Consider the following 16,010-nt stretch of genomic DNA (forward strand, 5'->3'; position numbering starts at 1 on the left):
TCCAATGTCCATGTCTCAGCACACCTGTGTTTATCTCTCTCTCTCTCAGCAAGGTGCCTCTCTCCTATTCCATCAGTGCTTCATGCAGCAGATGCTCCCATCTGGCCAAGCTGCATAGCAAATGTAGCATTAGCATCTGTCCAGCTTAGCATGCCACAACAGTAGTTAGCTCATTACAGTGGATCACAATCACTGTAAGCGAAGCGTATTGACCTACAAGAGGGGAATTGCTGAAATTGATTCGGGTAAAATAAGGGTTTGTTGAAAACAAAAATTGAACTTTTGAAACACTGTGATTTTATTGAAATCAGCAAGTGAAGATCGCTCCCTCTCTCATATACACACACACACATACTGACATATATACCGACACCTCACACTGGCATGCAAGAAATATATATAGAAATTAATACACACACACACACACACACACAGGCAGGCAGGTAGTGCTTAGTGCAACTTAGTGCTGGTAACTGAGTACAGTCTCCCCCCGTGTAACCTCTCCCTGCAGTGCTTAAAGTGCTGACTGCTCACTTACATGTACACACCACACACACACACACACACACACACACACACACACACACAGAGGCGCTGCTGCATTGCCCCTCTCTTATATACCACAACACAGTAGTTGGTGTGGCCTGGGGGATGAACAAGTGAGCTGATTGGTGGGATTGAGTTCCTCAGGGGTGGAGCCTGCTAGTGTGGAGTGCTCTAGGCGAATTGAGACGGCAGTTAGTGTGTGTGTGTGTGTTTTATGTATGTGTGTGAGAGAGTGAGAGAGAGAGGGAGAGCGAGAGAGAGAGAGAGTCTACAGACATGCTGGAGTGCGGTGGAGGGAGGAGGAGAGAGGGAAGAGAAGGAGATGAAGAGAACGAGAAAGACAGGAATCACAGGACGTGTGAGTCACGTGGGATGTGTAAATCAAAGAGTGGAGGAAAGGAGGTGAGTGAGGAGGAGGAGAAGAAGAAGGGGAAAAAGGGATAGAAGAGAATGGATAGTAGAAAAGACATAGGGAGGAAGGGAAGGAGAGAGAGAATGAGAGAGAAGGAAAACAAACAGAAGGAGTAAAAAATGAGTGTCAAATGGGTGAAGGTAGCGTATAGAAACACAAGAAGAACAAGGTTGGTGATGAGGGAGATTGGTGACTTGGAGGAGTGAGGAGAGGAATAGATATGAGCGAGAGAGAGAGAGAGAGATGAACTGAGGTAGAGAGAAGAGAGATAAATATGAGGGAGATATGGCGAGTGAAGGAAGAGCCGAGAGGAATAGATTTGGGGGAGATGGTAGAGAGAAGAAAGGAATATAGTAGATATGAGAGAAAGAAAGAGAGAGACAGAGATGGGATGGAGAGGGAGAAAGAAAGAGAGACAGAGAGAGGGAGAAAGAAAGAGACAGAGGGGGGAGATATGGAGGGAGGGAGTGAGGGAGAGGGAGAGAGACAGAGAAGTTGGGGTTTAACACCCATTTATTGGATCAGTTTTCACAGTCATGACACATGATACATCCACAACAGTGGCAACATCCAGTTAGACCCATGCTCATGTGCAGGTCGGTGATGGGCTGTGGTGTGTGTCGAGGTCTTGTGGTGTCTGTTGATGATGCTGATATCCAGGTCAGTGATGCCCTGTGGTGTCTGTTGTTGATATCCAGGTCGGTGATGAGCTGTGGTGTCTGTTGATGATGCTGATGTGCAGGTCAGTGATGATGCTGTGGTGTCTGTTGATGATGCTGATGTGCAGGTCGGTGATGAGCTGTGGTGTCTGTTGATGATGCTGATGTGCAGGTCAGTGATGATGCTGTGGTGTCTGTTGATGATGCTGATGTGCAGGTCGGTGATGCGCTGTAATGTCTGTTGATGGTGCTATGGTGCTCTGTTGCTGATGCTGATATCCAGGTCGGTGATGCGCTGTGGTGTCTGTTGCTGATATCCAGGTCGGTGAGGCGCTGTAATGTCTGTTGCTGGTGCTGTGGTGTCTGTTGCTGGTGCTGTGGTGTCTGTTGCTGATGCTGATGTGCAGGTCGGTGATGCTGTGGTGTCTGTTTCTGATGCTGATGTGCAGGTCGGTGATGCTGTGGTGTCTGTTTCTGATGCTGATGTGCAGGTCGGTGATGCTGTGGTGTCTGTTGCTGATGCTGATGTGCAGGTCGGTGATGCTGTGGTGTCTGTTTCTGATGCTGATGTGCAGGTCGGTGATGCGCTGTGGTGTCTGTTGCTGATGCTGATGTGCAGGTCGGTGATGCGCTGTAGCGGGTGGCTCAGTGTGTTGGCATTGGGGAGGACTGGGCTGCCTGTGCTACTCTGGCAGCCTGTGTGTTTGCGTGAGAGGGTTTGAGAATCCACTCGGGAGCAGATGGGAATGTAGGACTCGGCATCCTCTCTCTTTCTCTTCTCATCTCTGCTTCTGTCTTGCACGCTCTCTCTCTCTCCCTCTCTTTCTGTCTGTCTTTCTTTCTTTTCTCTAGGTTTTATGTTTCCATCTCTCTCCTCTCTGTCTCCCTCCCTCTCTCTCTCTCTCTCTCTCTCTTTCTCTCTTTCCTCTAGGTTGCCCTGTCTCTCTCTTTTCTGCCTCTCTCTCTCTCTCCTCTGTCTTGCTCTCTTTTATTCTCTCTATCACAGTGTGTATCTCCTGTCTCTTCTCTTTTTTCGGTCTCTGTGTGGTCTGTATATTTTTGGGTGCAACGATACATCACACTGTCATGCAGCACTGCCTGTGTTTGTGCAATTTAGTGTGCACACTCTCCCCTCTCTGCTTACAGTCAGAGGGACTGAGAGAACTTAAAGCTCCCTTCACCTGGAGAGCAGGGCTCAACGTTAACTTGACGTTAACTAAGTGCTTGCCAGCTTTGCTAGCTTGGCAACCAGGCATTAGGTTTTGGTTGCCAAAGCCAACCAAATCTGGTTGCTACTGGTAACAATTTGGTAGCCAAGGGCAAATGGGCAACCACTAATGTCGAGCCCAGCTGGTGAGAGCACACAGCCTTTATAAAAGGGGGCTGTTCTTCTTTTTGGTCAAACGCAGTTGCTGACAGCAACCTCGTTAACAAGTCTGAGCACAGCACAACATGTCCTGTAATACTGATCTGTCACTCAGGCTGAATCTGTGCGTTTGCGGGCAGCATGTAAACAAGTGATTGTTTTTTCCCCCCTCTTTTGTCCTTGACTGTGAACTCTGTGTAATGGAGAATAGTGTGATGAATGCAGCAGTTCTGGAATGCAAATTCTTTATGTAGTCAGGACTTTAGAATGAGAAGGTTAGGTGGCCAGGTCAAGGGTCAACAACAGCGGAGAGCAGTTGGGCAGTAATGAGTGCAGATACGGCCAGAGAAAGTCTCTCTGTGAACTAGCCTGGGGGGGACTGGGACACTCTTCTACAATGGGGTCATAAAAAGTAGGTTTTTGGATGGTTTTGTGTCCTGGATTGCCGAGCGGAAAGATCACCAACTGTCTCACACATGTGCACCCCCCCCCCCCACACACACACACATACTGTACACACACATATACACACACACACACACATACAGTACATGCTAGAAAAATAGACACACACACACACACACACACACAACCCACTGTACTTACATTATTGATATTATTTTACTTTTCCCTCTCTTGCATTCTGTCACACACACACACGCACACACACACACACACACACACACACAAATACACAATCTTGTCCTTCCTTCCTTCCTTCTGTTCTTTCATACTGTATCGCTTTGTTATCATTGCGTGTTGGTGTGTGTGTGTGTGTGTGTGTGTGTGTGTGTGTGTCCGCGCACTCAATACCATCTCGCTCCTCTCTTCCGGTGGAGCTGGAAAAGTGCTGACAGGAAAGGAGTGTATGATAAGGGAAGATCCGTATCCGTTTGGCCAGGCAAGGTGGACCCCCTGGGAGTTGGAGGGGACCAGAGAACTGAAACCTGGACTGTCCTCTTGACGCCACCACCACCACCACCACCACCACCACCCATCATCAGCACTTTTACTTACCACACAACCCCATGCACACCGTAGACGCTGATTTATGTTTCTGCCTGTGGGTGTTCAAACCATTGAATCCTCATCGTAAACAGTGTGCCACAAGTTAAAGTCTTTTAATAGCAACGACTAACACATGCACACAGAACTGAAGGTGGACAGGGACAACCCCAGGTTCACAAAAGGCTCTTCCTGTGCCCTCATTTATTTCCGGTTATAACGGCATCCTGTATTATATTCTGCTCCTTGCTTCTTCACTCTGATACTGAATATCTTCCCTGGCCAATGATAACAAAATGAACACACACTTAAATCCCTCTTTATCGTAACGCGCTGATTCCCTAGCGCAACACCCAACCGGGTCCGTGAAGACTCTAATTACGTTAACAACAGCGGCAGTTCAAACACACCTGGCTCTGTCGGAAAACAAATGAGCGCACAGAGAGCCTTTCGTGTGCGTAGCCTACTGTTTTCACAAGCCAACAACATGATTAGATGCATCCATACAGTATGTGTACACACACACACACACACACACACACACACACACACACACACACACACACACTCACTCCCTTGGACTGTTCTCCTGCCATCCTACACTGATGGGCACCACTACTGATGCACTGCACTTACACACACGCACACACACGCACACACACACACCAGCAGTAGGTACATTCAGACCCCTTCACTTTTGCAGCTTCAAAAACTAATCTTGAAGGATCTTTTAAAAGGTTTATCTATTTACTTTTCTTTCTCACTACTTCATTTTACTTAATAATATTGCCATTTTTATGTTATGTTTATTGATGTCATTGTTAGTCGCTTTGGAAAAAAGCATCTGCTAAAAACTATAATATAAACATATTAGTTTTTTATATACTTTTAAATACTCTTACCCATGCATCCAAATATGCAGTCATATGATGTGCCATGCCCTGAACAGAAATAAGATTTACGGTCATCATAAATTCTCTCTCACACACACTTACACCAAGTCAAAAGAGGTGTGAGAGGAGATGTATTTACATTTTACACACACACACACACACACACACACACACACACACACACACACACACTCGTCAGAGGGAATTCCCAACTAGCATCTAAATTTAAAGTGACACTGGCACTAACTATGTTTACCTCTTGTCTCTGGTGAAGATGCATTCCAAGAGTCTCTCACAGAGCCACACTGGCTAGCTGGCACTAGCACATGGGCAGAAGGTACTGGTGCCCCTCAACCAGGTAGGCCTACAGGTGTGAGTTGTGCTCCTCACAGGTGATACATGTTTGGAATCGCTTCAAATTACAGAAATAGTTTTCCTCAGAGGTAGTAATAATAATAAGAATAATAATAATACATTATATTTATATTATACATTTATAAATGATCTCAAAGTGCTATGATCTCAAAGTGCTAAAGGTAGCAAGAGGTGCTACCATTGAACTGGGTAGAGGGTTTCTGTGGTCTTCAGAACAAAAGGCTATATGTTTGGGATATGTTACAGAAATGGGCTTGTCATAGATGTAGTGGAGGGTGCGGTTACTGAAGCGGGAAGGACCGCAGGTTTTAGTTTGTGGTCCTCGCTGCTGCAGCTGAATAGACTACTTTTGGAATCGCTTCTTGTTAGAGGAGAGGTGCTTCTCACGAAGAGTCTGTTGTTTTTAAATTCAAAATCAAAAATCTGTCAACAAGCAAAGTTTTTGATGCATGAATTTTTGTGTGGCATTTGGGAACGCTGAGCTGACTCCTCAGTGTTTCTGGTGAAGTTCTTGCACGTGGTGTGAAGTTGGCAAAAGGTCTAATCGCATCCACTTGTCAAGTTATGACATTGACTTTGATTGTGATCCAGCAATTGGCAAATTGGTAATACTTGTTGACCTATTTTGGTATGCACACCTATATGTGCTTATTTAAAGTTTTTTTAATAGTTATATCAATCAATGTTATTGTTCAACAAGCAAATGTAATATGACCCTCTTTGGCCCTCTGATGTTTGGTATAAACCTCATTGATTTTGCCTTGTTATTAGATCAGTAATCCTATGAGAGTAGGGCACTTATGTTTTGTGTCTTTTGTTTTGTGTCTCCTGCACGTACAAAAGAGGAAGCTAAATCCTATTCCTACAAACATTTCACACTGTATTTTACACAAACACATCTCTGACAACAAGCCCCCCCCCCCCCCCCCCCCACAAGAGAAAGTCACCGTTGTAAAAAAAAAACCTAATCCTGCCACAAGGTCACACAGGCTGACAGCTGATGAATGGATGGCGTGATGAATGACTTTCATAATGTTTAATAGTCACATTCTCCTCTCTTCCCGCCACTCTTCTCGTCATTTATACTCCTTTGTCAATCTTCCCTTCTTCTCTCTGTCCCTCTCTCAAAATCCCCAGAGAAGACTCAAATTGGCTTTGCTAGTGTGAGGTCCTATTAGCAGCGTTGCCAGATCAATAAAACCATCACAACATAAATGATATGGAGGTGAATGGCATTCCTGTATGCATAGCCATGCATCTACTACTGGATTTGCACACAGCCACAATCACAGACGTGCACACAAGCATCCACATTTGGTGCTGAATATTGTATCGTCCTTAAGCTTTGTAATTTCTGGTAGAGGACGTCTTTGTTTCTTTCTCTGATGTCATTTCTTTATCCGTTTGTTTGTCTCTCCCTCTCCCTCCCTCTCCTCCATCTCTCTCTCTCCCCCTCACACTCTCCCTCTCTTTCTCTAGCTCTCTCTCTCCCTCTCTTCCTCCCCCTCTCTCTCTCTTTTTGTCCTACTCTCTCTCTGTCTCCCCTCATCTCTGTCTGCCTCTCACCTTGCCCAGTATTACTCAGAGTGCAGCATTTCCGTTGGTCTCTCTCCTTGAGCTCGTTTGTGTCTCATCGATCTCACAGGCGGCTCAGGGGAGCTCATCTCTCGAGCCGAGCTCGGGCAGGCCAAGTGCTGAGCTGAGAGCAGCATCACTACCCTTCTCCAACCACAAAACACTCTACTCCACAGGGACCGCAGCCCCTGTGTGCACTGACACTAATAACTTGTTTTGGGGGAGACAACAGGTCTGGCTTCAGGCAGCGATGCTAGGATGTTATGGATGGATAGGTCTATTTATATTACGGTATCTTTTGTTTTTAATGGTGGCACAAATACATGCTTGAAATGAGACATTTTTCTAAAAATGGATTGATTTTGAAAAAAATACATCATTCAAACTTAAAACAGATACAGTCTAACTTTTCTAGAATATTGATTACATTTTTGGAAAATATGGATTATGTCGATAACATACTGTATGAGTAGGCCAATGTCTAAATGGCATGTTATAATCGTAATCACACTATATTACCATGTACTATTTAAATTGATCCCTTGTCCTTTAGAGAGTATTTAGAACCATGATTTGTCCTCCTTGTGTGTGGTCTTTGGCAGAGCTTGATGTGCACATCCCCAGGTGGGGTAAACCTGCACGAAATTGACCTTTCAGAGGGGGATTTATTGAGGCTGCTGTTGCCACCGCATCACATTTCTGTCATTAACCTCTGCGCTAATAACTGCGCGGTGTGTGCGACTCTGGCCCCGAACCGGCGTAGAGTCGTTTCATGATGACCAGGCCAGCTAACCTGCTATAATACACTTTTCCGCTGCACGACGGGACGAATTTAATACACCCCGTCTGATTTCGAGGAAACGAGCAAGACCCAGGCAGGCAGAAAGGGAACAGGGAAAGTGTTCCATCTGGCACACTCTCGCGGATATTCTTACTCATTTCTCTCGCGTCTCGAACACTCTCCAAAATCGCCTTCTCCCCGCCTGGCATTAATCCACAGGGAAACTGTCGCATGGTCTCTTGCAATGAATATACGTGTGAGGGGATCTAATATTAGTAAACCCGCTGCACAGCCCCCGCGGCAGCATCGGTGCTAATATTAGCTCCTCTGGCTGCAGTTAAAATACGCACAACTCGCCATAGGAACACCGGCAAGAAACTGTTGGACTCGACATCATCATACCACGTCATGACTTCTCATGCTAGAGCTTATTCATCGAATCAGGGCATGTTGTGGTGAAAAGGAGAAACTAGCGAGGAGACCCTATGAACTAATTTATTTATTTTGCTTATTCATGAATATTTTCCCTTTTTTTATTGACCCAGATATATAAATGCTATATTGTGGCACTGTCGTTATCAGTATTATGACTGTATCATATTGCAAGTTAATCTATGATTCCCGCCCCTTCTAAACCGTGAATACGGTGGCCCATATAGTGAGTGGGTGAGCAGGTACTCCTCATATGGCTTCAGATTCAGCAAGCACTGTATATTTGGATATGTGTATGGGTATGTGGTGTAAACGCTGATGTTTAAGAGTGATCTAAAAGAGTGATTTTGACTCAAACGTGAACTCAGGCAGAGATATTATTACAGATGGCAGCGGACAGGGCCGCACCCGGGCCACAACCAAACCAGACAGTAGTCTCACGCACTCTCTCACATTCTCACACACACACACACACACACACACACACACACACAGACAGATGCACGTACACACACACACACACACACACACACACAGACAGATACACGTTCACACACACACACACACACACACACACACACACACACACACACACACTCATTTCCCCATGCTATCCTGAGCGGTGTAGATATCTGGGTCCGGGAGCAGGGAAGATGTCTTAAAGCAGGTGGCAAAGGCAATGAATCTTCGTCCTCTGTGGTGACGGCTGGCATAAACCCAAGCACCCGGCACCAGGGTGAGTGCCAGGCAACTCTGGCTCTCTCTGCACAGGGCGGCACGTACAAGGGCAACCCAGTTGCCACACACGTAGACTCTTACAGTAGACGGTCTGTTTGTGTAGTGATTAATGTGTGTTTGTGTGTGTGTTGCGTTTAAATCTTACTGTCTGTGTATTGTGTTCAGTTTGGGGTGCGTGTGTGTGTGTACACACGTATACTCTTACAGTAGACCGTTTGTTTGTGTAGTGCGATAAATGTGTGTTTGTGTGTGTTGCGTTTATATCTTTCTGTCTGTGTATGGAATTCAGTATGTTGTGTGTGTGTACACACGTAGACTCTATACAGTAGACAGTTTGTTTGTGTAGGGATAAATGTGTTTTTGTGTGTGTTTTGTTTATATCTTTCCATCTGTCTACTGTATTCAGAGTAGGTTGTGTGTGTGTGTGTGTGTGTGTGTGTGTGTGTGTGTACCTGTGTCTGTCTGACTTGTGTGTGGTTTCTTTGTGTGTGTTATATAGAGGGTGTTTATGTGTATTCAACTTGTATATTGTGTCCTGCAGCAGGGTCATTTTGTGAGTGTAGTGTACTAGTGTTGATGTAATCCCTATTTAAATCCTGTCCTTTCTCCCACTGCCTGGGTGGCTCGCTGCCCACCCTGCATGCACTTTTAATTTGACAAGCTCATAAATAGTACATACGCCATTATTACACACACCACTTCCTTTTTAAACACCATCAGTGACTCGTTAGGAATGAGGCCCCATCTGACGTGTTGGGTTTAATGAACCTGAGGGGCTGTTTGACATTGTGTCAGTTTACTTTTGAATGTGGGTACACTCTTGAGTGATCTATCGATTTCTACGCCATTTTTGGTGTACGTAAGACATTATTGAGTACCTCGCTGACATATAGGGTGTGTTTGCGTCTGTGTTTGCATCATTCAGGACTTTTACTGTTAGGAGGTCAGTGGCCTCCTTAATATACTTCCTGTATTTAATTCACTTCCTGTCCTGTCGGGCCCCCCCCCCCGTCTCTTCCGTTGATTGATGTGGGCCTGGACGTAAATGAGTTACAGGCTTGTCGATTGACTGCGCTCCTCGGGAATCGATGGCCGGCCGGGCCAGCTGGGTCCGGCACCTTCGTCGCGGGCCGCTCGGAGAAAGGGTTGACATATGGAGCCGTGCATCAAGCTGAGGCTTTTACCAGCGGCTGTCGGAGAGACGGAGTGCAATGTCTTTATGGTCGAAGTGAAGGGGGAGGCGGAAAGGACTGCTATTTTGTGCCCAGAGTGGTCAAACATATTACAATGTCGACTCGGGGGGGGGGGGGCCCCCCGACGTTGCCATGCCAACTCTTCCTGGTGAAAAAAAATGTAAACTTCCATAAAATATACATTCACCGTCAGTCTGGCTGTATTGGTGTTGTTGTGCTGTATTGGTGCCGGAAACTGAATGGGGTTTTGATTGACTTTTGACTGTCTCAAGTATTGATGCGCTTCAAGGTGGCTCTCCTCATTTGGAAGAAAACAAGCGGTTTTGAGGAGTCCAGAGGCATTTTGTAGCCAAGTCGCTCTGTGGAGGATGAGGAAGTGCCGGGGCGTGTATACCTGGATTGAATCCTGAGTAGTTCTGGTGTGTTCCAGTGTGCTTTGGGTGTTTTGGTCTCTCTGGGCCCTCCTGGATCAGCTAAGCTACTATTTTGGTTCTAACTCGGACTCTTACTGACAGCTTGGGGTTCACACACAACCAGCCTGGAGAACAATGGACTCTGGAAACAATCTGGGACAGTTCTGTCATAGATCCGGTTCTAGGTTGGGTCCCATCTGGTGGTGAGAGTAAGCTCCTTTCTGGCCTGAACCACTGATCCGATAACTCGGGAAGTGACACCCGCGGTCCCCCGACACAGACTTTTATCCTACACCCAGCTCTCGAGATTCGCCCAATCAAGGCAGGTTTGAGGGAAGCAGGCGGCTCCCTGTGGTGTCATTAAGCCAATTAAATGGCAGCTTCTTCTTAATCTCTAATCCCTCCAATCAAATCAGTGGAGTGGCTGCTGGACGCATTAGCGGTCAGTGTCACTTTAAATGAAACACATTAATCCAATTAGGCTTGGGCCAGAGCATCTCCGCCACTGCGCAGGTGACGTGGGAACTCTGAAGAGGAATGTTACCTGCAGCACCTGTTGGCAGCCTCCTTTACATGTTTATCACATTGTTTGACTTGCTGAATATTAGGAAACATGACAAAAAGTAATTCAGTTTCATTGCTTTTACACATGCGTTGTGTAACTGGGGTGGCTACCCATGCCAAAGCATCAAACAACTCCATCACCTGTATTTAGCTGCCTTATACGAATACGAAAACATTATTGTCCACAGATGTGAAAACATGAGACAGGACATTACAAACGGTGCATAGCCAAGACAGCAAGACAGACAGCACAGTCAATACATTTCAAGAAAAGTGACATTACACTGGTTGGGTTTACAAAAGTAATAAATAAATAAATAAACAAGTAAATAGTAGCCTACTTAAAATGCTTGCGAATTCTGTTCTTATGTGTGTCTTTAGTGTTATTTAGCACCTTCACAGCATTAGGGACAAAGGATTTTTGCTGTTGGTACTCTAAAACGCCTCCCTGAGGGACCTAGGACTGAAAATGTGTGATTCAGTGAGCCATACAGGGGTACGTTTCCCAAAAGGAATGATTGGAACTCTGCAGCTGCAAAATAGTATTTCCCAAAACCAAATATAAGCTGTATTACTAGGCTACAGTATATTTCTAATTTGCATTGTCCAAAGTTGCACAGTTTTTGTTTTCTCAAAACCATAGTTCCAACAAACAATCGCAACCACTGCTAAGTTGTGGTGTTCAATCTACAGCTCTCAGCCTGTGGCTGTAGCATACAGTAGTTTCATGAATCTTTATGTCTAAAACGTCACTGATGTCAGTTATTTGTGTTCAAATTAATAATTAAACATCCAAAAGGGGAAATCTGCGCCTTACACACCAGCTGTCGTCAGTGTTAGTGTGCAGGCTCCAAATAAAAAACGGTAGAAAAGTAAGACTTGAAATCACTCAAAAAATAGACTTATAATATTATTATAATATATTGTATTATAATGTATGAGAATATTGCACTTTGCACCTGCATTTTAGACTATTGTATGCTATGCACCTGCTCTTTTCTTCCCTGATGGCTCGGGCATATTCCAAAATGACAATGCCAGGATTCACTGTGCTCAAATTGTGAAAGAGTGGCTCAGGGATCATGAGACATCATTTTCATGCATTGCTGGAGAAGACTGCACAGTGGTCCAATGCCAGTGGAACAGTGGAAACAATGCCACAGCAAACTACTGTCAGTGGCACAAAAAGATTAGAGTTCCATAATGTAACTCTCCTCCTTTGGCGCTCTGGTTGTGAAATGGTCATCATAGTTCCAGTATGATGAATGAATGAATGACATACTGCACTCTCAAAGCCAGAACAAATAGCTTGAGTTTCAAGACTCCTCAAAGTATTGTTATAACATCAATATCACCATGAGAATGTATTTTATTCAAATCATGTTAAAGTTCAAGTCATCTTTTATCAGTATATGAGCTCTGAGCTGATCATGTGCTGGAGGACCTGGGTTGTGTCATTGCCTTGTTTGGATAAAGGAACTCGATGACACTAAGTTTCAGGGGCCATGGAGGTGAAGCTGGCAGTTTGTGATCATCATCATCATCATCATCATGATGGTGTTAGCATGGCGTACTGTAGACTGAATGACATAATATAGTACTACTTTCAAAGGCAGACTTGAACAAATGGCATAGTTACAGTTTGGCAGATTGGAAGCACGACTGTCATGCCCGGCATCCAAAACATGACTAAGTGTGCTGTGGGAAGGCCAAGCTTCTGTGTTTGGACATAAATCTAGCCTGTTTAAATGGGCTGTATAATGTCTGGCTGGGGGCTATCCGCAGACAGGGAGAGAGGGATAGAGAGAAGGTAAGGGAGAAGGAGAATGAGAGAGGGTGTTAGAGAGGGGGTAAGAAAAGGAGGCAGAGAGAGCGAGGTTGGGGTGTGTGGGGGGGGCGCGGGTGAGGGAGACAGAGAGGGAGTGAGGAAGATGGAGAGCGTGTGAGGGAGAAGGAGAGACAGATAGACAGGGGAGAAGGAGAGGGAGTGAGGGAGATGGAGAGAGTGTGAGGGAGAAGGAGAGACAGATAGACAGAGGGGAGAAAGAGGGTGAGGGAGAGAGGATGAGGGGGGAGAGAGGGAGTGAGGGAGATGGAGAGAGTGTGAGGGAAAAGGAGAGATGGATAGACAGAGGGTAGAAGGAGGCTGAGGGAGAGCGGGTGGAGATGGAGATAGTGTGAGGGAGAAGGAGAGACGGATAGACAGAGGGGAGAAAGAGGGTGAGGGAGAGAGAGAGAGGATGAGGGGGAAGAGAGGGAGAGCTAGAGAGAGAGGGCTAGACGGAGAGGGTGATGCATGGCACAGGGATTACTGCTGGCCGGGGTTGTAATGTAACGGGGAATAAGCTGTTTACTGCCTGCTCACCCTCCACTCTGCGCTGCCTTATTGCACTTTCCTCCATTTCATTTGCATTCTCCTTCGCTTATTGACTCGCCCCCACTCCCTTCTCTCTTTCTTCCCTCCCTCACTCTCTCTCTCTCTTTCCAACTCTCTCGTTCATTGATTCTAATAACTGAAAGCTATGACTCACTCACTCACTTATGTGGGCTACTCTTTCATTTACTCTCTCATTCATGCGTTCACTTGTTCGCACATTCTCTCTCGACTTCCTCACAGACTTTCTTTTTCACACTCATTCTCTCCCTCACTCAGACATACTGTATGTTCTCAGTGTCTCTCTCTCTCTCTCTCTCTCTCTCTCTCTCTCTCTCTCTCTCACTCACTCACTCACTCACTCACTCACTCACTCACTCACTCACTCACTCACTCACTCACTCACTCACTCACTCACTCACTCACTCACTCACTCACTCACTCACTCACTCACTCACACACTCACACACACACACACACACACACACACACACACTTTTACTCTCTCAAACTCTTACCCATTAAAGTCTATGGTTCTTTCTCCCCCATCATTGCCTGACTTGTTCATCTGTAGGAATAAGCGCTGTGAGGGGAAAAGTGTCCTAAAACCCCGCAACTGCGATCTGACAGGTCAAGTCTTTTGAAACGGCTTGCAACTGCTAGCAATGCCTTGCAATGTTTAATTCACTTTGCTGCAACTCCTCTCTGCAGCGGTTTCGGCTCATTGCGATTCTTTGGTGTGACTAGTTGGCCTTTAATCAGTACGAGTTGAAGTGGAGACGTTCCAAAGAATGTGGTTGAAGGCTGCATGAAGGATACGTGTACGCTGCCTTCACAATTCGGCTAAACGAAGGTATCTTAGAAGGATGAATTCCACAAAAAATATTTGATTCAGACATGCAACAATGCCTTGTTGCCTCTGCCTATCTTAGAAGGCAGATTTTTTCCCACTTCGGACACAGCCGCCGATGTCATCCGGTTGCCTGTGTAACTCTGTCATCTTGTCTGCGGAGGCCGGCAGGCTTTTCTTTTCCTTTTGAGTGTAGAATCCGCTCTATGAATGGGCTTACTCTTGCCAGAGTCCTTCACAATGCCTAGCATTGCGTTCACAGATATTCACCCTGAGCTGCATAACTACTGTTATACAACGCTCTCACCTGACCTCTCTCTTCTAAAGTTTCTGCGCTCTCTGGCTAATGTGACTGCTGTCAGAATCTGTCTTTGCTGTCAGAAGTCACTACACACTCTATACAGAGCAGCTATTAAGGGTGGACATCAAAGGGCCATGTCAGAAACATCCGTGTAGTCAGATGATGGGGTAATCCAATAACAGTACTGGTGGAAGTCTGTTGTCTGTCTGTTATTGGATTGTCAGATTTTGAACAGTCTAGATTCTGGGATAGCTAGAACTGTTAGAGAAGCAAGCAGCTCGTTGTTCTGCCTGTTTTGTATTCATGCTTTTATTTTATTACAGTTATTCAGGACCAACATTTTATGTATGCTCTTATTAGTAAATATATCTTAGTTAGTCACTTTATCTATAACTACAGTGCATAACCATAAATCCAGTTTGTCGGAGTATAACATTTACTATAGATGAATATAACTCCATTTTCCCATGGTGTGTCTGCAGCTGTCGTAGCCTATTTGTTTTGTTCGAAGAAATAAAAAGATTGACTATTATCACTTCGGTTTCCGCACAGCTAGACTGTATCAACAAATCAGTACACATTCAAAGTGACTGGCGTCCTTGTCTGCCAGTTAATTTGTAAGTGCTAATAAATGCTAATTACACTCTGTAGACTCTATATCTTGTTGACGTTTGCATGGAATGGTGACATCTCTGAACAACTGTGATATGGATCGCTAATCTTCACTACCCGTTGTGACATAGTTCACAAACAGAAACAAAACCTCATTTGCCAGGAGGTCAGGAGATTGATGTGGAATTTAGACTGAATGGATTATTAAGTATGTTAATGAAGTCACTTAACATTTCATTTTCCATTTCTTTCTGTGTCCATACCTCTCTATCCCTTTCTTTTCTCTTTTTTTTCTCTTTTTTTTTCTCTCTCTCTCGCTCTCTCTCTCTCTCTCTCTCTCTCTCTCTCAGATCTCCAGTCCCAGTATAGTGCTGAAGATGACGGCTCCTGGGTCTCCGAGCCCTCCCCGTGAGCTCCCTGCCTCTCTGAGTGCTGTGCAACCCATCAACAGGACAAAGACGAGACCAGACAAACTGCTCTGTTGAACCGTAAAGAGCAGATGAGAAAGGCTACACACGCACATGCAAGCGCACACAGAAACACACACTCACACTCGCGCGCGCACACACATACTGCCACAGCAAAACCCCAAAAACGTGCACTGATCAAACGAGGCCAAGGAGCGGCATCTTGGATCTCTACGTCTCTTAGACGTCCATTATTCTGTCTCTCTCTCTTTCTGTCTCTCTCTCTCTTCTGTTTACCCATAATGCACTGAGGTCATGTCCCAGTCTGGTAAGGTTCTGCATCTGTATGTGGAGGTGAGAGCTGCCCCAGAGCATGATGGGAAGGAGGTGGTTTCGGGCGGAGAGCCCATCACCGCCGAGGAGGTGGCCGCGGAGATGCTGACGCACCTGGCCAACGTCGCTAGCGGCAACCCGCCGCCGCCGCCGCCCGGGGGCGCTCCCAAACTCCCCGCCA

The 16,010-nt window shown here is 45.7% G+C and overlaps 1 long non-coding RNA gene across 1 annotated transcript in view; it reads left to right on the forward strand.

Annotated features, from left to right (window-relative positions):
• LOC134070298 (uncharacterized) overlaps window positions 1–16,010 on the forward strand; it is a 25,608-nt gene extending 9,598 nt beyond the window's left edge. Inside the window, exon 3 of the long non-coding RNA XR_009936912.1 lies at window positions 15,440–16,010. This is a non-coding gene — a long non-coding RNA (uncharacterized LOC134070298). The remainder of the gene's footprint in view (window positions 1–15,439) is intronic.

This window comes from Sardina pilchardus, chromosome 22 (assembly GCF_963854185.1).
Source record: "Sardina pilchardus chromosome 22, fSarPil1.1, whole genome shotgun sequence".
Lineage (NCBI taxonomy): Eukaryota > Metazoa > Chordata > Actinopteri > Clupeiformes > Clupeidae > Sardina > Sardina pilchardus.